The sequence below is a fragment of the Gavialis gangeticus genome, unplaced genomic scaffold (assembly GCF_001723915.1).
Source record: "Gavialis gangeticus isolate Ggan-Ray unplaced genomic scaffold, GavGan_comp1, whole genome shotgun sequence".
NCBI lineage: Eukaryota > Metazoa > Chordata > Crocodylia > Gavialidae > Gavialis > Gavialis gangeticus.
In genome coordinates this window covers 24,185,891-24,211,369 of record NW_017729030.1, presented here as the reverse complement: position 1 = coordinate 24,211,369, position 25,479 = coordinate 24,185,891, and positions in this window count along the sequence as shown.

Below are 25,479 nucleotides of genomic sequence, written 5' to 3'. Positions count from 1 at the left end.
GCACCTATTGAAAATTCATAATGCCAAGAATTTATTTAATTTTGCCACAGTGGTGGGGGTGGGCTTCTATTGTTTAAACCTGGCATTTCTACAAATTTTTCTGCCTTAGAAGTATGATGCTTGGAAACTGGTCAATGTTATTTTAATGAATTCAGTATTGCAGAATTTTCCCTGGGTGCTATTTTGTCTGTGTATCAGAAAAGAACATCAGACTGGAAATGAAACTGCTTAAGTCTTCAGGAGTCCACAAATCATTGAAACAGGAAAATAGCAAAACGCTTACTGAAAATCACAGGCCTAGCACACACGATCAGCTTGAATACTAAGACACTGACGTTCAGTTGGATATAACTAATATTTATTGAATTGGCTAACTGCTTTATGCTGACCTAAAATGTTGAGCAATTTTTAAACATCCTACAACCTTTGCAATTAATATGGACTTTGTAAAACTTCTGATTGTCTAGAGAAGTCTTAGCTATTTTAACTGGAGATGAAATCTGTTTCATCTTAATTTCAAATTAGCTAGACAAAAATGCATTCCAGGGTAAACAGTATAAGAGTATCTCTAAAGATATCTTATATAAAAGAAGAACCAAGCTAAATAAGAAAATTTGGGAATCTGTTCTAAGGGTATGTCCCAGGATATCAATTTATCTAGGTCTAAGATTCAGGATATTTCTTTTTCCCTTGAAGGTTATTTTTATTTATGTATTTGTTGGGCAAATTATGACATTTGCCATAGTTTTTCTTCTTTTCAAATCACTATCTATGTTGCTGGATATTTGTATAACTAAACGTTTGTAATCACTACAAGAAATGCAGAGGCACTGTTCTGTGACCATATGTTCAGTATTTCATACTATGATTGAGGAACTAAGGATACTACACCAAACATATTTTTTACTCATTTACTTTTTTTATAATTATTTCATTTTAATGATAATTCTTCATCATATAAGTTAATGAAGCATATTTTTACAGAAATAATGAATGCTTAAAGTGAGAATAGAGCTATAAGAACCTATGCAGATTCTGTGTAGCTATGTCAAAAACTGTGATGCAGAAAACCTCTACTCAGCAGCTGCCTAACTTTGAAGGAGGCTAAAATTCATGACACAGTTCCCTGTCCAGCATGAAAATTCCCTAGGTGCCTGCAGTTCTGCCTTCTGTGTAGGTATAGATCTGTCCCGGTATGAACAGCTAGGTGCCCAGCTCCTAAGTGTTCACCGGGTTCTGGAAATGAAGTGCCTAAATCACCTAAAGGCCCCCATCTGATAGGCATCCCGAGGTCATACTACAACACACCAGTAGGATGGGATCCCTAAAAAATGCTACAACTGAGGCCAAAGCCACCTTTTATATATAAACTAAATGAGAGACATTATACTTACATCAGTCTAATTAGAATTAGATCAACCTAAGTGCTGAACTATCCACAAGTTTGGGAGGTTAGATAGGGCAAAAAATGGCCACCTGATCTTAGTTCACACACATATGGATCTTACTCTTTGATTGACCTAACTAGGATCAGGGCAATCTAAGTGTTGAACAATACAGATGTTTGGGAAGGCTAGATCAGGCAAAAAATAGCTGGTCCAATCTAACTTTAGTTCACCTAGGAGGTTAATATAGATCAGTCTAACCCATGCCCAATTTAATGCAATTGTGTGTTTGGTGCAAACCTGGATGGACACCCCCCCTTTGTGGACCCACCAATCCCCCACCATAAACTTGCTAGCCCCCTTCTGTGGACTCACCAACTCCCCCACTCACCCTGACTTAGACTGCATTCCTGACATGACTTTCAGAACTGGAGAACATGTGTACACATGTACCCAGTCTATGATCACATAACTTAAAGTGAGCCACATGCTTGTAGACTAAGTCCTAGGAACATGTGTACATGTTCACAGCACAGCCACAGGCCTGGAAAACCCTGTGCTTTTCCTTCTCTCCCCACTCTCCCCTGACCCTGTGACAGGGCTATCTTTAGCCCTCTGACCCCCCTCACCCCTGGATAGACAACCCCCCCCCGCGCCAAACCCACCAATCCCTCTCCATAGACCTACCAGCCTCCCCCCAGTCTCACCAAGTACCTGCAACCCCACTAGCTTCCCTGATCTCATCAACCCTCCCACCGACCATGGACCTGACAGCCTTTTGGATCCCCCAGTGGACCCACTAACTAGTTACAGTAAGCTGCGTGATTGTAGATTGCATCCCAGGAATGACTGTACCTGGCTTTGGTTTCATATTTGTCCTCAGCCTGAAAGATTTTTAATCAATACCTCCCACTTCCTCGGACATTGTCCAGGCTATAAGTTAGGCTGGAAGAAGAGGCAAGGGGGGGAGGGACTTTCTACCATACCTGCTGAAGTTGAGCCATGGTGCAGAACTGCAAGGTCCATGGAGCCAAAACGGAAAGCAGGCAAAGAGGAGCATAACTCTACTGCAGAGTACGTGGAGCACTCTGGCTGTGGGAGTCCTGGGTGCTGATCCATTCTTATCAGAGGTGATTACTGTGTGCAATAATTTGCTTATATTCCTTCCAGCTCCAGAGCTAATGCTCTCAGACCTCGTGTGGTCTATCTCAATAAAACAATGGGGTTTTTTTAATCTCAGTACAACATTTGCACTCTGCAAACTTGCTTTCAGTGAGGCATTACAGTGCCTAACTCAAAGACACTTAAATCACTTATTGGATCCGGCCCATACAGCTCACTAAGAGCTTACCATTAGATCTCTGTTGGGAGTTACAGAGATTTTTAAATAGGTATATGGCATATCAAGTGCCTAGTTTATAACATTTCTACTATATTTCTATGTATGTGGCTTCCTAAATGTGTTTGTATAGTACAGTCTCTAAGTGGTTCTTAGACAGGTTTCAGATGCGTTTCTAAAAGGGTAACAATGCAGTGATTGAAATGAAAATGTTACTTTATGTGTTGGCAGCACTTCTGCTCTGCCCTCTATCCTTGGAAATGGGGTGGAATTTCCTTCCAGAAGACACTGTTGTTTTCTGCTTTTATTTAAAATATTTGGGAAACAGCTTGTGATGTGTTATGGTACAATATGGAAGAGTGTAGGCTCCAGCAATGAGAAAGCTCACTCTAGGCAGTTAGAAAACTCCAGAGTGGCAAGTCTGTTCAGCAAAGTATGCTGCAGATCAAGCCATTGTTTAGCAAACTTAGTCTCTTACAGCTGTGAAATACTCCCATCATCAAGTATGTCTGTAGGACTCCCTCAGGAACAGCAGGCTGTAGATATCCAGCTGCTAGGAACAAAAATAAATCTCTTTGAAGACTTATTTGCTGTCATATTTTGCTAGGCCCTAGAAAAGCTGAAATATTTTAATCATTCATCTCCATTTATCAAAACCTGTCATTCTTAGCAAAACTCCAAAATAGTTTTTCAGCTGACTTGAATTCTGATGACACCAAAGTCCATACATGGATATCAGCTTTGTGGTTACTAGAAGTCCCTTTGGCAATAGAAACAACTACCACACACACACAGGCAGGCAGGCAAGAGGGCATTTCCTAACGCAGCCTAGCTGCTCTTAATCAAAATACTACACAGGGCTGATTGCAAAGTTTTTTACCCACATTTCTGTTAAAAACCTTTATTAAAAAGTGTCACAGTCTACAGCAAAGTTAAAGTATCTCATAAACTGATATAGCAGCATGTATTCTCATTTTTGTAGTGCATTTTAAAAATACAAATAGACACTGTAAAACAGTTGTGGACAAAGTACTTGATGCCTAAGCCAAACCCTACTGCCAAATCACTTGACATCTTTCCTACCAGGAGATTCATTTTCCTTGTTCCCAACGGTGTTTTCTGTTTTATTTTTCAGGGGAAAAAAACCAAAAACCTAACTTTATTGATTTATTTTTCAATTTATTTTATTTTCATTTCTGCCACAAAAAGGAAGGAGACCAAACCACAAACTCAACGAAGTTTGGGCTCTGTTGAGTTTTTGGTCTGTTGTCTTATAAACAATGGATGAAGCTGTGTTCCCTGTTGGAGGTAAGTTTTTAACCTTTTAAAAATGTTTGTGCTAACAGGACCTTTTAAAAACACAATAATTCAAATGCCATACATTACGTTAGCTCAGCTTTTTCTGTCTGTTTATAAGCAATGATATGTTCCTTCCCAGACTATATTCCATTCCTTCCTGAGTCTAAAACATCATTATGAAATTTGTGACATTACACTAATGTTCCTGGCAGGTCTGTGTGATATATGAGCAACAGAGGTGGGGGGACCAACCTGAGCCACATGGGAACACATTTTCTGTGCATGCATAAATCTCTAAAATGTGGTACTTCAAAGGAAATACAGTCCATTCCTAGCCAAGCATATTGCTTTTGTATGAATATCTTAATAATACTTTGCTCTTTTAGGATTTCAGCTCAAGATGAGTAAAGGCAATGGAAAGACTCTCCCTGACTTTTAATGAACTTTGGTTAAGTCTCGTAAACACCCTCTATCACAGCATCATGGAGTACTTTACAAACATTTAGGCTAGGGACAGAAATTACACAAAAAACAGTATTAGTGATTAGTGACAGTTCAAATCTGTAGCACAACAGCCTGGGCTAGGAACAGAAGTTGCACATAAACCAGTTTAAGCAATCAGAAACTGTTTAAAACTTGTAACAGAACAGAAGTTTAATGCACATAAACCAGTTTCAAAATGGCTAAAAATAGTTTAAGATAAACCTGGCTGAATGTAGACTCAGACTTAGCTGATTTGGGTCAAACTAGTTTATGAAACTTCTGTCCCAGACCCGTTGCTGGTTCAAGTTAAATTACAGTCCCCCAGCCACCCAGCATGCTTTGCAGCCCTGGGCTGGGCTGCATGCTCCCACAGAACAGGGCTTCGCCGGACCATCTGCTGCCTAGCTGGAGCAGTGAGGGGTGGCTGACAAGGGTGTGGGGGGACAAGCCTGGATGGGGATGCAGCCCAGTCTGCAAGGGGGGTTGGGACTGCCCCCTCAGACAAACCCTGACTCAGGTCTGGGGCTAGGGAGGGGGGTTAAATACCCCTTCCCCCACTCAAACTTACTGCTGGCTGCAACTGTGGACTACACATCCCAGAAGCACCTGGAAGCAGGAAGAAGAAGTGATGAGCAACCCTGCAAAGTCCTATTGCTGTAATTCTGGACTGCAAATCCCAGAGACCTTGGGGGCAACAAGAAGAGGAAGTGAACACACAGCCAGAGAGCTGTGCTCTAGTGCCCTCTGGCTTGTGGCCTGAGCCACTGCAGGCATGTGGCTGCATTTCCTGAATCAAAGGTCTGTTCACCTCTGTTTCAATTTAATCTGTGCAGTTTAAACTAACCTGCAAAGACTGAATCAATTTAACCTTGGGCTTTTTTAACTGTTTGTACCTAGCTCAGAAGTTCAGTGCACATAAACCACTTTCAAAATAGGTGAAACTGGTTTATAATAAATGTGGATGGATGTAGTATCAGACTTAACTAATTTCAGTTAAATCCATTTATTGAACTTCTGTCCCAGATCCCCTCCAGATTCAAATTAACTCACAATCCCCTGCTATCCCAGGATGCTTTGCACCTCCCCCACAAGACCCCCTTTGCAGGGTGCACTGGCTAGCCTTGGCCCAAGCTGTCTGCTCCAGCCAAGCAGGAACGTGTGTTCTAGAGCTCCCCTCACAGCTTCTGACCTGGGCCATTGCAGGCATGTGGCTGCACTTCTGGAATCAAAAGTGAATGTCTGTTCATTTGCTTATCCATTCAATCTACACAACCTAGAGTAACCTGTGAAGACTGAATTGATTCAACCTTGGGCTTTTTGACTGTTTGTACTTAGACCCCTGAATTTTAATGAACTTTGGTTTAGTCTTCTGAATGGCCTAGTCCAGACTATGGCCTAGCCCAGACGTACAATGTTTAGTACTACTAGCACACTACTAGCAGTGTGCTAGTAGTACTAAACATTGTACTAGCAGTGGCACACCTTGTGCCACTGCTAGTAGTCTCTGGGGGCCACCCATGCCATATACACTCTGGCACGCAGCAGGTTACCCTGGGTGGAGTAGAAGAGGCTGGGGCCAGCAGTGGGCTGGCCTCAGAAGCCTTACCTGGGGTCCTGGGGGCCTCCTGGGGCTGCAGTAGTGGTGATCCTGCTGCGCAGAGCCTGGCTGGCAGCAGAGTGTGGCTCCGACTGCCAAGGCTCCAATTTTTGGCAGCACATGCTGCCACTGCGTGTGTTGCTCTGTTTTTTTTTCCATGGGTTTTTCTGACCTCTGGATATCCAGGGGTCAAAAAGCCCTTGTCACTGCCCCCTTGCAGCATGGAGGACTACTGAACATGCGGTGTGTGGCACCACAGACATGTCTGTGCCACCACATACCGCACAGCTGTGCTTATCTGGATGCAGGCTATCAGAGCATCATGGAGCACTTTACAAGCATTTACAGACCAAACTTTACAACAACCAATTAATGCAAGGAAGTAATATTCCACATTACAGAAGAGTAAATGGAGGGACACAGAGGTTACATAAGTTACCTACATCTTATAGACTGACAGGTCCAAGAACAAACTGCTGCAGTTCTGAAGGTATTATGAAATGGTTCCACTTACATTTTTGGGGCCTTATCTAAAACCAACTGCAGACTCCTATGGAAATTTCTATTAACTTCTTCAGGTAATCTAATAGACTTTGATAAAGGTTGTATATTTTTAAAAAGGAGGAATACTAAAATAAGTCTAAAAATGTTCAGTTCCACCCAATGTGAAAAAGATGGTGAAGATTTCTGTTCTACTAATATCTAGACCCATTAGTCAATAATTAACCCAGGCAGAGGTGAGCTAATGATTCCAGCAATAAAACCAGCTTGGGTATTGCTACATGGTATTGCGTTGTACCATGAAAGTATAGACTAATTACTCAGCCCAGGACTTCTTAGATATAGCTGTCTAGAATCACATAGAAATATTAATGTAATTATATTTTTCTATCATTATCTCTCTGAAAAACTGCAGCAAGAGATAAAATCCACAATTTGATAGAAGGATTAGAAATTTTAACTTTGCATTCTAGAATTTTTCCTTACTTCACTTACAGGTTTATCACCATGTAATTTCCTAATTTAGCTAGTGGCTGAAGTACTGGAAAGGGAGGTCAGCTCTGTATGTTAGCACAGTGATAGCAAATAAAAGAAATTAAATACCTTGCCTGTACACTGGAAGTAGATAGTAAAGGATCCTACTATATAGCGTTTATTGTAGGATTGGAGCAGGGGTCTAAGTATGAAGGCATAAACTTCTTTATCAATCATTTATAAGTATTACCAGTAGACTGTTTATTGATAGTATGAAACAAATATGTATCCTCTCTCTCAATTCAACTTTCCACTAAGATTTTATGTATTTTCCATATTCTTTATTAATTACTCTGGCCCAAAGAGGTTTTTCAGTTTAAAACTTGCTTTAACATTTATTTTCAGTATTCTATGCTCATTGAATTAGAAGAACAAGGTTAGCGTATGGTGACCAGAGAAAACAACAAAAACCTATGAAGATGATCTCAGTTGCTCTAACCCCCACCAAAACATTTGCTCTGTTCTCTAACTCCAGTGCCAGTAAAGTAAGACTGGCAGGTGCAAGTAAAAAACACACTGCAAATGTGCAAGAAATTGCCAACACAAACAAATTCCAACCTTGGCAGTATTAAAATACTAGCCTTTACTACTCCAAAGAGGAAATAATTTAAGACATTTTCTGACTCTGAGAGTTTGATGCTGGTGGTTTTCAATGGCAAATTACCAACATCTGCACTCCAAGAACCTAGCTACTGCTGTATTTGTATAGCAAAGGAGATTCCAGAACTTTAAAAAAAAATTCTATTAGCAATCAAGTTAAGTTTGAACCAAATTTTGATACCTAAACCATGAAGGCCAATTAGGTTTATTGCATTAGAAATGTAAATTAAACTGTATAGAGTTCTTAATATCTTGCAAAACACACAGAAACACAAGTAAAAGCTTCAGAGAGAAAATGAAAGCCTGGAAAGATAGCTGACATTTTTCTTAATCATGTAATCATTTCAAATTTACAGACCAATTCAATACAAAGATTTTACAATTCGTGACCTCCTACAAATATCATGGTTCTTCATTCCCCCATGTTGTTACGACTGCTTTGCACAGTAAACATAAATCTTCTTAGCAGGCTGAAACCTTACATTTATGATCTATCACCAAACTAAGGAACACTAGAATTTTCATCATCTTCATAGCAATTGAGTTGTTAATAATAAGATCTTCAAATTTAAGCCAAGTATTTCTTTTTAAATAGCAACTAGACAAGAAAATACAATTAAATAGTAGCAAGTAGCCTTGTCCATGATGTGAAACATATTTTTAAAAGATAATTCCTTTTGGATTAATAAAAATTTGTTCCATTATTACTCTATTGAAACTGTGTCTAAATGTCTGTCAGGTTTCAAGTACTAATCCTTTATTATTAGGGGTTTATTGACTCGGCTTTAAACATTCATCTGAGCTTGTAACTTGGCATCCTTTACATATTCTCAGCTTCAAATGAAAAAATGAAGTTTAAAGGATGGTTCAGGCATAATATAAATAAGTAGTTTCTTTGAAAACTGAAAGATTTATAGAAATGCGTAGTATTTCAGCTATTCAGATCTGACTGCCCAGGCTCAGACATCATATACAGCCTGGTTTTCAGAAAATACCAAACGTCAATCCACTGCAAACTAGGTCACAAGCTGTGCATCCAAGAATTTAAGACAACCAAAAATCATGAGTTACTGTAGGAGACGAAACACAGAGAGAGAATGGTGACTGTTGAAGACCCAAGTAAATACCTGATTTTAATGAGACAAAATCATGAAAAGATTAGCAGCAAATATTTGATAAAAGTTCATAACTAAGAAGAGCTAGATTAAGCCTTAAATAGTCATCATGGTTTGTCTCTCCTCCTTAGTTGCTCCAAGGGGGAAAAAAATCTACTGTAGCCCTAAAAAAGGTGAAAATTACCTTTTTCTGATCTGATGTTAGATCAGCTTTTCTGGCTAAAGTACTGGGCAACTGGAAGGACAGAACCAAGACCCTATGCCACAAAGTTCCTCATTTTAGAAATAAATGGGTGGAAGATGTCAGGTGTGATCTATGTGCTCCTTCTATGTACTTTCAGATGTTAGATGAAGAGACATAAGGGAAGATCATCGGTAGGTGTAAAATTTCATAACTCCCTGAAATTTGTCATATGACAGTTCCAGCCAGTTGTAAATCTGCCACCCAATGTGATGAAGGAAGCAGTGGATGATGAATTGTTACCCCAATTAGAATCTGATCCTGGATATTTAAAATGGTTCTTAATATCCAACACTGTAAGGGAAAAACAGGCTCTCACTTAGGTGTACTTGTCAGATGTGTCCAGCATGGTGAGTACTGCTACCTGTTTAATTTATGGCCAAATCTGTGAATTGGCACCAAACCTACGAATCTGATTTGGCAGAATTGAATCAGGACTGATTCAATTCAGAGATTCAAATTACTCTCTCCCTCCAAATTGACCAAATCCAAATCCAAAGCGAATACTTGCCACTTTGCACAGGCCTACTAATTAGTCAACTCTGCAGTAAAGTGCATGTGTAGATGTACCCACTAAGAAATGAGTCAGAATCAAGACCTTGTTTCCTTTACTGTTTGTCTGAATTTCCCCTTCCATTATTACACAGAGCTGGAAGTCCTGGTATAGTCTAAGGATAGGCAGTTCTTAATTCTTAGTCATATCAGAAAATCCCCAAAATCTTAAATGAAAAAGCAGCCTGATCCAGAATTTTTTTGCAAAAAATACCCCAGATAAAAGATGTTTGAATAAGTTTAAGAATGCTTGGTTGCTTAGCTGGACGAAACCTCTGAACTTCTTGAGGTTTGTTCCCTGCAAGTAATGTATCTTTTCATACACGAGTGTAAAGAAAATATTTCATGACTGTGTGAGAGCAAAGAAAAAGCTGTATTAATCTTTTTGCTAACCAAGAGGGAAAATCTAGCCTTTTTATGTTTATTTCCCCCAAAGTATCCCTTAGGGAAGAAAAAAATCCAAAGAAAAATATTAAGACAGCATTGGAAAAGTAAAAATCAGTTCTATTTTTTTAATGTTAACTAGGCTGCCTTGCACTGCTGTTTTCCTTCAGAAAAGGAATATCTTAAAATTACACAATGTGTAAAGTGTTTACGTATTTTTAAACTCAAGTGTGGCTGTTTACATTTGGTGAACTGATTCAGAACTCTTCTGTTACCTTTAGTGAGCCACTGTGAGGTTCCAAATTATTTCTATTCAGAGAGTGTCCATTCACTGTGAGGCTGTTTTTTGGGAGGGTGTGGCATACTAATGAACAAAGCAATTCCCCCAAGTCCCTCAAAAACACAACACCACCACTTTGCATTCCTTCAGTTAGGATGGCAATAGGGAATTTTATTGCTCCCCAGGATAAATTTCTCTACCCTGTAATTCCTTCTTTGCCAGGATAGATTAAGTCTGGGAGAGATGGCACTGAAGTAGGATTCATTAGGCACTTTCTGTGGAAATAATTTAACAGAAACTTAATTCTTTCAAAAATGAAATTTTCTGCAGAAAAGAAATAATTTTTTCATAAGTTGTGAATATTCCATTGAGGAAACTGAAGTTGAAGTTTTCCCCTTAATTTGGCTTATCCCAAAACTAGAATATTTCCTAACCTGCAACATTTCATTTTGAATCAGTTAAACAAAACATTAACCTGCTTTTCTTACATGGCACATTGCTTTACGGAGCTGCAGTTAATACTCAATTCTTTCTTAAGTGTTAAGCAAAAAAACCCTACATCTCCAATACTGTACCACATAGTTTCATAATACTTAGCTATGTATTGCATCCCTGAAGTCATATGATCAAGGGCACATTATGGAAATGTATTTCAATCAAGTTCCCAGCCCCACTGGACAGAAAAAGAACATTGGGCTATTGAAGTACAACTCTCATCATGCAATGCACTCCTATGGCAAAATGGTATTGATTTTTGAACTATCTCAAACAGAACCACGTCAGGTCAGTTTCATAAACCAGAATGAAACACTGAAATTTAACAGTGTCAAAATGGATAGCTTAGATCAATAATATGAACGCATCTTTTTTGTTAGAATCCAAAGGGAAAAAAAATCAAACTTCAACCAAGTTGAGATAAAAACCAGGGCTTCATAGATCAACAAAGGCAAAACTGTCATTCTTGCTCCAACAGACGAAATGGCCAGCAAGCCATACTGTTTTGGTGACACTGTTTTGTTCAACTGGTACTAATATATGTAGAATATTTGTAATTATTGGTTACATGTTTTATCTGGTTCACTTTGGCCAATAGGCAGCTAACAAATTGCAGTCAGGGTATCTATATTCCTTTTGTAACCATCTAGAATGAGTGGCTGATGTTTTTTGTGTTTCTGTAATCCAAAAGGCATAATATTTCCTTTGGTAGATTTGATTGAATTGAACATATTTATGTGCAAGTATTAACTAATAAAAATAATTACATTGGATATTTGATAAACAGGAGCCATCTGTTATTTGGAACCTGGTGGGAAGGAGCTGTACACAAATATGATGCATTATTGCAATCATAGCCTATCCCATTCCAAAGCAAAGATTGGCAGTCAATTATACCAGCAATGAAAGGATTGGGACAGTAGAGATGGACTTCCAAAAATATACACAAACTTGGGGACTTCAGAGCACAAATCCTACCCAGGAAGTATTCTGATATTGGTCCAAATTCCAATGGATAAGAAAACTGCAATCCACATTGATTATTCCCAGTTACAATGAGGAAGCAATATCACATGGATGGGTTAGCTGTTGGTAAGTTAAACTGTATGTATAACTGGCTAAATAAAAGTTGCAGATATTTGTTCAAAGCACATGTTTTGCATTTCTGACCTCACAATGTCTGCCTAAATGGGCAGACAGCAATGAAATTCTTCCTTATCTGTCATTTAGGTTTGAAGAGCTGAGTCCTTAAAGCTCTTTCAATCCAGTGGGGAAAGATATAGCCAGGTGAGCTTTCCCCCCCTCCCATTATTCATCTTAGTGTAGTTAGAATGAAAGTCCATATTATATCCATGTTAATAGCATGTTAAAAGATGATAACATATTACAACAAGAACCAAATGAATCAATATGGACTTGATATTTATTTTAATGTTACCAAATTAGAAGTAATACGGCTGCATAGTTTCAAAACAAATGCAGAACCCAATGATTTATGTGTAGTATTTAGGGGAATGTAGTCATAACCAGCATACATAGTTTACATGTATGACCCATGTCTCATATGATCTTAAAGTCTCTGCTTGGGGGGTAATCAAATGAAGGTCTGTATTAGGCCTGTGCAAAGCAGCAAGTATTTGCTTCAGATTTGGCCAATATGGAGGGAGAGTGACTTGATTCAGTGATTCAAATCACTGTCCTGATTCAATTCAGCTGATTCGGATTTGAAGATTTGGCCATAGACTATAATGGGGAATCAATAAACACCTATAACTTTGTCATTTTTTTTGCAGATTTCGATGAAAACAACAGGTATGGTAGCCCCTTCTGAGGGCATAAAGCCTGCCAAGCTTCAAAGAGATCAGTGTAGGGGTTTCTGTGAAAGTGCACCTCAAACTGTTGAAAGCAAAACTTGTATCACTTGTGTGTGTTAAAACAGAATGGCATGAAGACAGCAGGGATGGTAGCCCCTCGGGTGGGCATGAGGCCTTCCTGCAAACCTTCTGAATCTGTGAATCTCTCCAATTCAATTTGGATGCTTCTGATTCGATTTAGACCTTTTAATGAGTCTCCTGATTCAATTTGCATTCAGAAATTCAGGCGCCAGATCTCTTCCGAATCAAATCAGCTACCAAAGCTTTGCATAGCCCTAGTACATATGCATGTGTAGTGCTGTAGAATATATAAAAGCTATGAACTGGTGCCTGATATTATATTTCTTCACTATTGTGACTACTTTTTTTTTATTTAAAGGCTGCTTTCCTCTTTCTCAGATTGAAAATAAAATAAATGTTTCTTCATTTGCCTGGTGAGATACATGATATTTGAACATTAGGATGGGTCTCTCCCTGGAATTAAGCCAGATAAATCAGTAGTTTGGTAAGAATTTTTCCAATTTATTATTTCTAGATTAATTAATTATACTGGTTGATATGATCTCCCATATTCTAGATGTTCATTTTTGTTTAGGAGTCCTACAATAGTAAATTCCAAACAAGATACATTTTCCTATTCAAGGGAATGACTCAACATTTGAAGTATATGAGATGCTAGAAGGTTCTAAGATTTACAGAACGTGCTGCTAAAGCCATCTGGCCTTGGAGATATGCCATTTGGAAGATCCCTTATAGCATTTTGCAATTCATCTGTTGACATCTTTGCTTCAAGCTGTACTGTTTGTTCCTCGATAATCTGTAGGATTTTTTAGGTTCTCAAAACAAATCTGCATTTGTGCCATGATAGAATGTTTTACATACAACTTTACTTTTTTTCTGCTTCTGTTGTTATTGTCACTGTTATTTTATTGTTTCATTTTCTTGTGCAACAAATATAGATATGCAGTTTGTGGTATTAGTGTGATATAGCATCATTTAGGAAGCATATGGCTGACTATATTTACAGACTCAAAACTACTGTTCATTTTATCAGAGAGCTATTAGTGTTCTAAGGAGGGTGATGTTGTTGCCCTCACACTGCTCATAGTTTGACCTTTGATTCCAGGGAAGCACCACCTTTCTTTTATAGAAAAAAATTTACCTCCTGTTTCTAATATCACTTGTTCCATTAAAAAATGTATATGCATACAGGCCTCTGAGCACCCCTTCAGTCTATGGCATAGTCTTCATTTCAGGCCTGTGTTTTAACCTTCTTCAATGCTCCAGCCAAGTAAAAACAAAAATGTGCAGAAATTAAATAACAGTTAAGCTTATTTCCCCTGCATCCTTTCTTCCCAATGTTTCTAGTTTTGGGTTGGATTGCTGGATGTTAAAATTGGCACTTTTCTTGGATCTCTTCAGTGACCATGCCTGCAAAGTATACTGATATTTAGACATTTAATACAGAGCAGTTATGAAGCAAATTTCCTGAACAAGGAATGTCATTATATTAGTCCTACAAGCTAAAGAGCATCAGAAATTTCTGCACATATGTTTAACTGGTCCAGGAGTCAGAAGCTCTCAGCCTTTCTTGCTGTCATACAACAGCTTGGCTTTCCAAATGACCATCAACAACCAGCATCAGGAAGCAAGCAGTATAGAGTGTGAATGCTTCAGATACAACTTTGTTGAAATTCTTGTCTCATGCAAACTGGTAGAGTGCCATAAAAATCAATGGAGTTCTACCAGTTTACACCATATGATATTTTAGCTTTTGTTTATCTCTGAGTAATGAAAAGGACAAATTAAGTCACAACATGAGTGAGCCTATTTTCCATTTAGAATAGAAATGTTAAATGTTAACATGTTAAAATGTTGGCAAATCAGTTCAATGAAATGTAATAGTTGTTCTGCTAATTATAATGTAATAGTGTTGGTGTAAAAGTGAAAGTAAGTAGATGATGCCCAGTCAACCTCTGTTTATATTACAATTTATCATTTTGATGGGGTTTTCTAAGGTAAAACATAACTTTTCCCTGAGTGAAAAATAGAAGCAGGTTTGTTGGTTGTAGCCATGTTGGTCTAAGGACACAGGCAAGCAAAGTCCTTTGGGTAAATGTGATATTTTTTTACCAGACCAACTAAATAGTTGGAAAAAAGTTTTTTTACGTGCTTTTGGGCACAAATGCACTTTTTCTGGCATTGGGAGACTCTGCTGCTGTTTTGTGTAAAGCGGAATTATTTTTATATATCTATACTTTATAACCCCAGCCCCACATCCCTGGTGGTGTTCTAACAAGCAGGGGGAGACCAGAGCTATACTATAGATATAGATATCATACTAAATAAGGGAATATTCAATGAAAAGCTTTTTTATACTTGTTACCGTAATACCTACGTATTGGCCTGTTGAAGTGTTTGCATGAAAAGTTAACTTTCAGGCTCAGAAAGTTTGCACAAATCAGAAACTTTGGCATCTCACATTTCAGACTATTAAGCATTTCCCTGTGCTAATAGAAGCTGATAAAGATCACATAATATAATTGTTATCTAAACTGCCATATAGTGAAATTATATTATCAGAATTACATCAATCCTTTTAATTCAACTTCATAAGTAAAATACCGATATGTTAGTAGCATAAAAATGTTCATGAACCTGAATTAATAAGCAGTGTCATTCATATTTTATGTATATTTAGGTTAATTTGAAAAGATAATAGAATTCCAAAAATGTTTTGCATAGCAAAGAAGTTCAAGAGAGTTTACACATATTACCAAAATAATTGAATTAGTCTTTAGGTCCAATTGTGATTTGAAATATATGGTTATGAAGTTGTGAGGACTGAACATCGTACTTCAGCAAAGCAGTAGTCCTTCAAAACTGACAGATTCCTATAGTGTATTATAAGGATGAAGCCTGTAGGCTAGAGACAGACATCTGAAAAGCCTATGCCTGAATTGATTCAATCTTTGCAGATTAGTCTAACCAGCATATATTGAACTGATTTGCAAGTGGATAGACATCCACTTTTGAATCAGGAAGTGCAGGCATATGCCTGCAGTGGCTCAAGCTAGAAGCTGGCGGGTGCTAGAATGAGTGCTCCCTTCCTTTCTACAACACTGCGCTGAGGGAGAGGGCGGGGCCTGGTCCTAGAAGGATGCTATGATTATGGAGGGGTTAACCCCCCCACCCTGGCCTACACAATCCCTGGCTGGGGTGTGCTTGTAGGGAAAGGAGGACTCATCCCTTGCCAGGCTTTTTCCCTGCTTGCCTCTCAAAGGGCGGGGAGTGTTGCCAGACCCTGGCTAGCACTGAAGGGAAGGAGGACTGCATGGATCTGTTGATGGTACTGAGCTTTTCAATCCCCCTCTTCATGCTGCTTCATACTGTCTGCAGCAAACTAACAGGTACTGCATACATTGCAAACCAAGTCATTTCTCACACTTTTCTGTGTCCCCTGTTGAACACTGACAGATTGCAGCCAGCAGGGAGTTATCAGAACACAAAACTTATCAGCCCATTAAGCCCTACAATAGAAAACGAGTGCATCTCTGTAACAGGGTGTCCTCCTTGTCAGTCTTCGCTGGCTGCCCTGCTCCTGGGGTAACTGCCCATTTTGCTTTCCTGCCATGCCTTGATGGAAAAATGTGAGAGTTATTACTAAGGAAGCTACTCATTACTGGCCCTGCTGAGAAGGGCCTAATACTCACTCCAACCTGCCTTCCACAAGTCCCATGCCTCACAGATGTTACTCTGGTGTTACTTCTCTGGCTTATGGCCAGAGCAAACTGGGCACACAGTTGTAGCTCTTTTCTACAGCCGTGGAGGGCCACGCACATGCTACCCCTCTCTTACCGGGGTCCCACTCACTCTGCTGGCTCTCAACCAGCCTCTTTCATACTGCCCTCTCTCAGGGGCCACACTCATCCTGCACTGCCTCACCCAGCTTCAGGCTTAGCTGTCCTCACCTCAGTCAGCCCCAGGGCAGTCTGTTGGGTATCTCCCACTACCCTTACCTGAATGTAGACTGAGAAATTCTACAACTATTGGCCTAATTCATTCCTGGCCCCTCACTGGGCCACTATGCCTCCAATGAGCCTCCTCACTCACCCACACTTCTGAAGCCACTCTACTCATTGCCCCTCTCATTCAGGGTCTCACTACTCATCACCCCTCTCACTCAGGGTCTCACTCGTGCCCCCAGGATTAACCCTACTGCCTGGGCACAGCCCCAGGTCCCTTCTCTGGGCTGAGCTCTGCCTCATGGCTTCTTAATGAGCTCTGGTCTCCCCCTGCTTGTTAGAACACCACCAGGGATGTGGGGCTGGGGTTATAAAGTGCCCCAACTGGCCTTTCACTTGGGAGGTAACTGGCTTGGCATTTCTGGGGGCTCCCATGACACCAGGAGCCCCACCAGACCACCCTTCCCCAGCAGGATGCAGTTTTACATCTTACCCAATACAAGGGGTTACCTCCACCTCATAGCCCCTGCCCTTACCTTCTGACTATGGCCAGAGCAGCCTTTCAACCTGATGTTACCTCCTTTCTCCTGCAGCAAACTGAAGCCCAGCTTATATCCCTGGGTCCAAAATGCCTGCCCTCATCAGGAACCTGGCTGCTGCCTGTTTTCTGCCCTTAAAGTGGCAGGAACCAATGGTGTCCTCTCATTAGTTTCAAGCTCTTCTTATCTGCAGGGTGCATTTACATTTGCAAGCCACTGGCTTCTAGTCCTAAGCACACACTATTCTGTCTACCTTTGTTCCAGTGAAATTGGAGATGCACACAGACACCTCTCAGCATTAGATAGCATGGGGGGGAGGGGGACATGTCCAGATGCCAGCTGAGCAGAGGGGGGGGGAGGCGGAAGCCTGGAAGATGCTGCAGTTCCCCATGTCCTTCTCAACCAGCTGGAGCTCTGGCTAAGGAGGAGAGAGGCAGAGCCAGCCCTGCTCTCTGGAGCAGACAGCCCAGCACAGGGCTGAAAAGCATGCTGGGATGCTGGGGGACTCTGGTTTAACTTAAATCTGGAAGGGGTCTGAGACAGAAGTTCCAAAAATTGGTTTGACCCAAATCAGTTAAGTATGATACTACATTCAACCAGGTTTATTTTAAACCAGTTTTGGCCACTTTGAAACTGGTTTATATGCACTGAACTTCTGTTCTGTTACAGGTTTAAACCAGTTTCTTATGATCACTTAATCTGGTTTATGTGTAACTTCTGTCCTTAGCCATAATCTGCTATAGGGTTGTTGGTTGTAGCTGTGTTGGTCTAAGGACATAGGTAGACAAGGTTATTTCGCTAGATATGATATCTTTTATTTGACCAACTAAATAGTTGAAAAACAATGTTCCCACCAATTTAGTTGGTCTAATAAAAGCTATTATATCCACCCAAAGAACCTTGTCTGCCACAGTGTACTATAGAAATTACTCTAAAACTTACAGAAAATTATGTACTTTCCACACATATTGTGAAACTTCATTTATAATTCTGTAGCTGAGCTGTAGCTTTTCATCACATTCTATTATAGAATGGCTCAAAAAAGCTTTAAAAATATAATTTTCTAGTAAGTACCATATAAAGAAGCCTAAGACATCTCCCTCCCCGGCAACAGACACACACATATGCATAAAGACACATAGAGCACACCCTGATGAGCACACATGAGCAAAGGTTTACATTTTCTGTGAGACAAATACCAATGGCACATATTTGTGCTGCTGCTGTTTGTCCTCAGGCACACCCCTGCACGCATGTTCCACCACACAGCAAAGTGACCCGGGTGGGGTAGAGGAGGCTGGAGCCAGCACCTGTTCCTTATCTGGAGTTCTGGGGGCTTCCCAAAGCAGTAACAATGCCAAGCTAGCCACTCAGAGCCTGGCCAGCATCCAGAGTGTTAGCTCTGACCAACCAGCTCTGGTTTCTGGTGGGGCATGCTGCTGCCATGTGCACAACACTGCTTTTTTTTAATGCATTTTTCTTATATCAGGTACTACCAGCATCTAAGTTTTGCCATTACACTGCAAGTATGCAGCACAGTGAATAGATGAATGTGCACCGCGTTCAGTTTGCAGTACCTCATATGACTTTGAGGCACCACAAACCACATGTGCGTGCTTATGAAAAGAATTCTGTAGCCTAAAGCAGGTGGATATTGGAGATGACCATAGTCAGCTGTGAGAGAATGAAACAGAGCTCCACAACTGGCTCAGTTATGAAAGAAGGTTAAAGGAGCTGGCATAAGCTTATGAAGAAGATACAGAAAGTGGGTGCATCTACATGTGTGCATTTACTGCACAGGGACCAAAATTACTGTACAGTATAGGCACGCATCTACATGTGCATGCTGTACTGTGCAGTAAATATGGTGACTTATGCCAGCTTGACCCTAAATTTGATGCCTTCATCATGCAGGTATCAAATTTATGCCCAATTAGTTACTGCACAGTATCACACGTGTAGATGCCTTATGGTGCAGTAACACTGTGTGTGTGTACTGACTTGGGACTAAATTTAGTCTCAAGTCAGTTCACACACAGTGCTAAAGTGCTTTAACACGTAGATGCACCTGCATATGTAGATGCTGGCCTATTCCCATTTACTACAGAGTAGCTTACTGCACAGTAAATTTAAGCTGGTGTAACTGCACATGTAGTCATGTATGGAGAGTTCTGGCTGTCTAGGACTTTATGTTAAATTTACCTTTGTATTTTTCCTCTTTTCACTATATTACTGTTTTCTTTCTCTTCAATAAGAATGTTTAGTTAAATTAAGCTAACTACACACATACCCACAATTGTCATCATAGTATTTATAAACCAGTGACATTTGTGATGTATAGATCAGTCCATTAGGAACTTTAGCCCACTTTCCTGTTTCCACCAAAAAAACAAAACTCCCCAAACAAACCAGTACATTAAGAATTTGCTATCATTTGTTTAGATTCAAAATGGTTATCTAGAAGTTAATGATTTCAGATCACATTACCAATGCCTTTAGTCTGATTGTTGCTTTTAGATGTTTCAAGAAACATTCTCTCTTAGAGCTGAACAAATGCTATGGTAAATTTTCAATTGTTCAATGCAATTTCAGAATGAACGAGCTCCAGCTGTACTTGTGAGTCTTTTGTGTGAATTTTCACATAAGTGAGTTCTGCTCACACAGATGCTTACAAAAAGAGAATTTTAACATTGCTCAGTTGACTAAGTCAAAATATTTTACATCAAATTAAACACTTGACACAACATAGATCTTGTGGGAATCATCTCCTCAAAACAGAACAATTTAAATTAGCTTACCAGTTAATTTGCTCCTGATGGACACACATTCAAATGCGTGCACAGGTGCAGTTTAATGCACCTGGATTTTCAGTGCTGAAAATTCAGGCACATTAATTGCACATGCAGATGCACCTTGTGTCCAGCAAAGATACAGTGAAATGAGCCACCCTAAACAGTATGGGTCACATGGAGGGAGTGGGCCCGATTCTCTCCTATGTTTTTATCAGAAAGTGTTGCACGAGTATAGAGCAAATTCTGCTCTAGTTGGATTTTTGCAAGTTATGCCATTTTGTGCTGCTACCTGCGAGCCACTCTGGAGTACACAACACTGCAGTCATACCTTACTTATCGTCTTCCCTAAGTACACTCTGGTTTGCATCTACTGTGGGAATTGAATCAAAAGGGAGAATGAGGCCATCTGTGACAAAATGTTTTGTAGGGGAGGGAACTTCCATGAGTTTGTGGTGGCTCAAAGTACATCTGCATGTGCAATTAATAGGAGTCTTTGCACTGGAGACAAAACAGGAGCCTAAATCCAACCACCAACAAATGTTGAAACAAAGAGGAAAGACATAAAACATTCAGTTTGAAAGGACTATTGTCTTGATTGTGCAGCTACATCCACTTGTGATTTTAGCAAGACTCCACATAAGCCCAGATGCAGGACTGGGAGTGAAAATCTGTCCCCGTGAAAGTCAGTAAGACTCTTTCCATTATTTCTGATGGGGACAGGATTTTGCCCTTAGTCTCTTGTTTATATATGTATTTGAACATCAAGTAGAATGTGATTCTTTTCCAGGTATAACTCAAAAAGATAAAATACCTTATTTTTGACAACCAGTTTTCACTGTAGCTATATTAAAATGCTATAGTACATTTAAAATGCCTGTTTTTTAATTAAAAAGGGAAACAATGATAAGCAATACACTACTTCACCCATCAGTGCGTTTTGTATTTTACACAGCCTTAGTTAAAGAGTAAGATCATTAAGTAACCCTCCCAAACATTGCCAAGCTAGTCATTTCTTTAAGACAGAAGGCAAAGAGACTTTGCTAATAAGGGCAGATTTCTTGCTGTCAGGCCTCACACTGCATAAACTCTAGAGATTCATCATTAGTTCTTGTCATTTCTTAGGGTCTCTTGGCCTGAAGCCCAACAATTGATATAGTAGAGAGCTTCCAGCTAAAATAACAGCCTCCACATCTTTATCTTCTCATCCATCAGATGGTTGGTGTAAGATAGAGCTAATTTGTCACTCTAGCCATTTGGAAAAGTTTGATAAATGGTTTAATTAGATTTTTTTTTTTTTAAGAAATCATATTTCTTGAGAACTTGGGGTTGGCAAAACAATGCCTAGGAGACTGAATTAGAAAGGAAAAATATTTTTTCTTCAGCAAGGATCACAGGAGGCACAATTGTAGCATAAAAGGGATGAGGAGTTGAAAGAGTGCAAGTGGGTTAGATCAGATTTAAAGAAAAAGAGATTGCCATTAATAAACAAGTTCTCTGAAGCAATTCAGTGACCCAAAGACCATATCTCTGTAAAACTATCAACCTACAGAATCGCATTTGAAAAATGGTTCCCTAAATTAGAGTTTACAAGTCTATTTCTGGCTGCCTTAGCATCCTGACCCTTAAAACAGTTAACTAAACACTCAAGTACCCAAATGAACACCTACATACATGACTGGGGCCACAATTGCACTGTTTTTAAATAAAAATAAATATGTTGTATATAAAGCACAATCTCCCTTGTGTGTCTTCTTGCATATAATAAGCATGCAATCTAATCTATTCATGGTACAGACTGTGCCCCACATATCCTGACACACACCTTGGTTTAGGGCAGAAATGAAACCTCTGTTTTCCTCCAGTAAGATATGAAGAGCAGAGGGGGGTTGTTTACATGAGACAGTTTACTGCACAGTAGACTAATCTACTGCACAGTAAAGTGTCACTATGTAACTGCACAGGACCTACTGCACAGTGTTCTACTACCTGTGAATACAGGTAGTAGCTTTACCATGCAGTATCTACTGCACAGTATTGCATAGTTACATAGTTGACCAAGAGCAAATTTCTTCTGATCAGCTCAGGCAGCAGGAGACAGGAAAACTCTGTCCTCCCTCAAGCAGCCACCTGCTTTCAAGTTGTCACCTGCCCCAGGCAGCTGCCTGCTGCCAGGGGCCAGCTCCAATTTCAGAGCCGGGGGGCAGACAATGTCCCTGCCCCTGCAGCAGGCCGCTCTCAGCCACAGCTCTGAGATCAGAGCCAGGACTGGGACATTGTCTTCTGCCCCAACAGCTGACTAATGCTGGGGCTGGCTGTGTTCTCAGAGATGACACCAGGATCTACTTGCCTTGCAGGCAGGGGACATTGTCACTTTCCTGGCTCTGAGATCATAGCTGGCCCCCAACAGCAGGAAGCTGCCCAGGGTACATGGCAATGTACCAGCCCCAGCTCTGATTTCAGAACCAGAGCTGGGAGCTGCCTGCTGCGGGGGCAGGGGACATTGTCTCAGAGATCAGAGTAGGGGATGGGCAGTAGGAAGCTACCTGAGGCAGGAGTACAAGGTGGGAGGCAGCTGCCCCACAGGCAGGACAGCTGGACCTGCCCCCTGGAGCTCAGCCATGATGCCAGTGCCCCCTGCCATCCCAGGGTTCACACCCAAGTGAACCTAAAGCTCCTGCTGGCTTCCATATGATAGCAGAGCAGGGCAGGAGGAAATCTGCCCTGCACTGCTCCTGTTGGGAACAGATTTGCTCCCAACAGCCCCAAGTACAGATGTGCATTTGTAGAAATCTTACTGGACAGTATTTTACTGAGCAGTAAGCTTTCTGGACATTAATTGCATTTGTTGATGTGCCCAGCATATTCTTGTTCACAAGGATTCTCACTGCAATTGTTTTTTCCACAAGATATGCTAAAGGAGACAGGAGAGGAGTTCTCTCATATTCTCTCCTACCAGTGCTTGCACAGGGCCTGATCATAATCTTGTGTTGTCATTCATAACAGGCTGGGGGAGAATTCTGAAGCTACTTCTGGCAGGTCCCCACCTGATTTACCTGCCCTCTGTAACGCAGGTGATCAGGTTGCATGTAGCACAGCTACCACCACGTAGGCTAACAAGCGGAGCCTGGATTGGGGCATGGCACGGCATCCATGTCATAAAACATCTACCGGGAACTGGGGCCAGCACAGAGGATGCCAGGAACCCAAGCCAGTGCTAGATGCCACCCATGGCACCAGGAGCTCACTGCTATCACTGCTGCCACCACTGCCTGCACCACTCTTGGCCTCACTACCACTGGTGCAGCCACCACTGGCACTGATTCCACCACCCATGCCACTTCAGCCTCTCTGCTGCTGGCACTGCACCATCACCCACGCTGCAACAAGCATCACTGCCACTGCCACTGCTGCTACGGACACCGCTGCCAACACCACTGCTGTTCCTACACATGCTACGGTTGGCCAATAAGTCCAGGAGACTGGCCTCAGCCCAAAGGGCCAGGGGCAAGCTGGGGAGATTAGCGGGCTGGGATCCAACCTCACTGCAGCACAGGGTCCCTGGACCAGGCAACTGCTGCCCAACCAAAGCCCACATGAGAAAGGGAAGGCTTTCACATGAACAAGCCAGCTAGGGGCCAGCAGGGAAAGACACCATAGATGGGGGTTAACCGCAGCTCTCCAGCAGGCCCACAGTCAGGACCCACACATGAAGTGCACCACTGGAGAGCCCCTGAGAACAAGGGCCACCGGAGGAGGGAAGAAAAAGGGAATGAAGTCATAATCCTCAAAACTCTGATGCTCAAGAGTGAGTGGCTCAGTGCAGGGCACCAGAGCCCTGCCCCACCCATGCTGAGAGAAGTTTAATTGTCCATTTTGTGTCTGTGTTAGCTCTTTTCATCTTCACTATAGTACCGCTCAGCCAGTGGCCACAGCTAGGACACCACATGGCTGTGCACAAAGTGAGCATATCAAACCCATGAATGCAGCCTGCCATCCATCATAACACCCCAGAGGAAGGGGGTAGAGGGTAGGGGAGGAAGAACACCATAGAAGAAGCCAGTTGGGAGCCCAAGCCAGCAGGAAGATCTTCAATTAGGGGAACCAAGAATATCTCCCATAAATTGTGGCACACAAGTCAGCTCAGGCAATTCAACCCCCAATGGTTCAGCCCCCCACCCCCAGTGGCAGTGCAGAGGCCTGGCACACTACCACAAGTCCTTTTGTTTTGCTGTTCCAACTTGATATATGATCCACAAAATTTGAGAGGACTTATCTGAATCTGGTCTGGTCTATTTATAACTGTGTCAGGACATGGCAGTCTCTACAACTGTCAAGTCTCTACAAATTAGTCAGATCTGCCTAAATTACATTTCTACTATTTCATATGCAGCTACTTTTTGGGTTATTGATTACGTCTGTATTTTTCTCTCTATCCTGGCATAAATTAACAGAACACAAGATAAAATTCATTCTCTTCTTTGTGATAGAATGTCTAGAAATTGGATATAATCCAGAATAATTTTTTTAAAATCCTTTACTTGTAGGCAAAATCTTATTTTAGTAAGCAAGGGACAAATATTTTTCAATTAAAGTGATTTCAAATCCCCATCTATGTAGTACACTAATATTAAATGACATCAAGGGATAATAGGCCCTGTATTATTACTTTCCTGAGGAAATGTCTTATCTTTTGCACTAAATTAGTGATGTCTTTCTTGTAAGTCCTCAAGCAATTAGTTTGAGATTCTGTTGAAGGATATTGTTTCTGATTTAAAGTTGTGAGGTGAAAGACAAAACAAAATATTTAAAACAATATCACCCTCTTATATCCTGATCCTACAATAGGACAAGTGGCAGTAGTTACCATCCTGGTATACAGCTTTCTGGATCAGTTCTTGAAAAATTACCTGCCCCAAACCTGTAAGGAATAGTTCACCATGAAACAATAATACCTAACAGGAAGCAGGATGGTGCAGAATTCAAGACTGGTTGGGGATCTTGAATTTACTAATATTTATCACATTTAATCAATTCCAAGATGAGGTTCCCCCCCCCACCAACATAACATGGGAGGAAAAGCCGCTCATCTTGGAATCCTGGAATTGAGTATGAAGCAGAAGGTCCTAAGGCTCTGGTTCTAGCCCCAGCCCTGACCCTGGGACACAAATGAGCCACAACTGCTGCCTGTCCCCCTGCTGCTCCTCCCTCATAGCTTGGGCCTGCTTCCTCCCTGTGCCACTTCTGCCCCCACTCAATCCCACTTACCCTTACTATGGTACTGGTAGGCTCCATCCCTACTGCAGGATGGTCCCAGCCCAGCCCTTTAGCAGCACTGCCAACTCTGCACTGCTGCTATGGAGCCAGGCTGGGTCCATGCTACATGCCCCAGGCTGCAGTGCAGACAGAGTCTGCAAGCACTGGTGCAAAGGTAAAGGGGGGAAGGGCAAGTGGGCAGTAGAGGTTTTGGGAGGCAGATGGGGGGAGGGAGGGCGGGACCTGTCTTA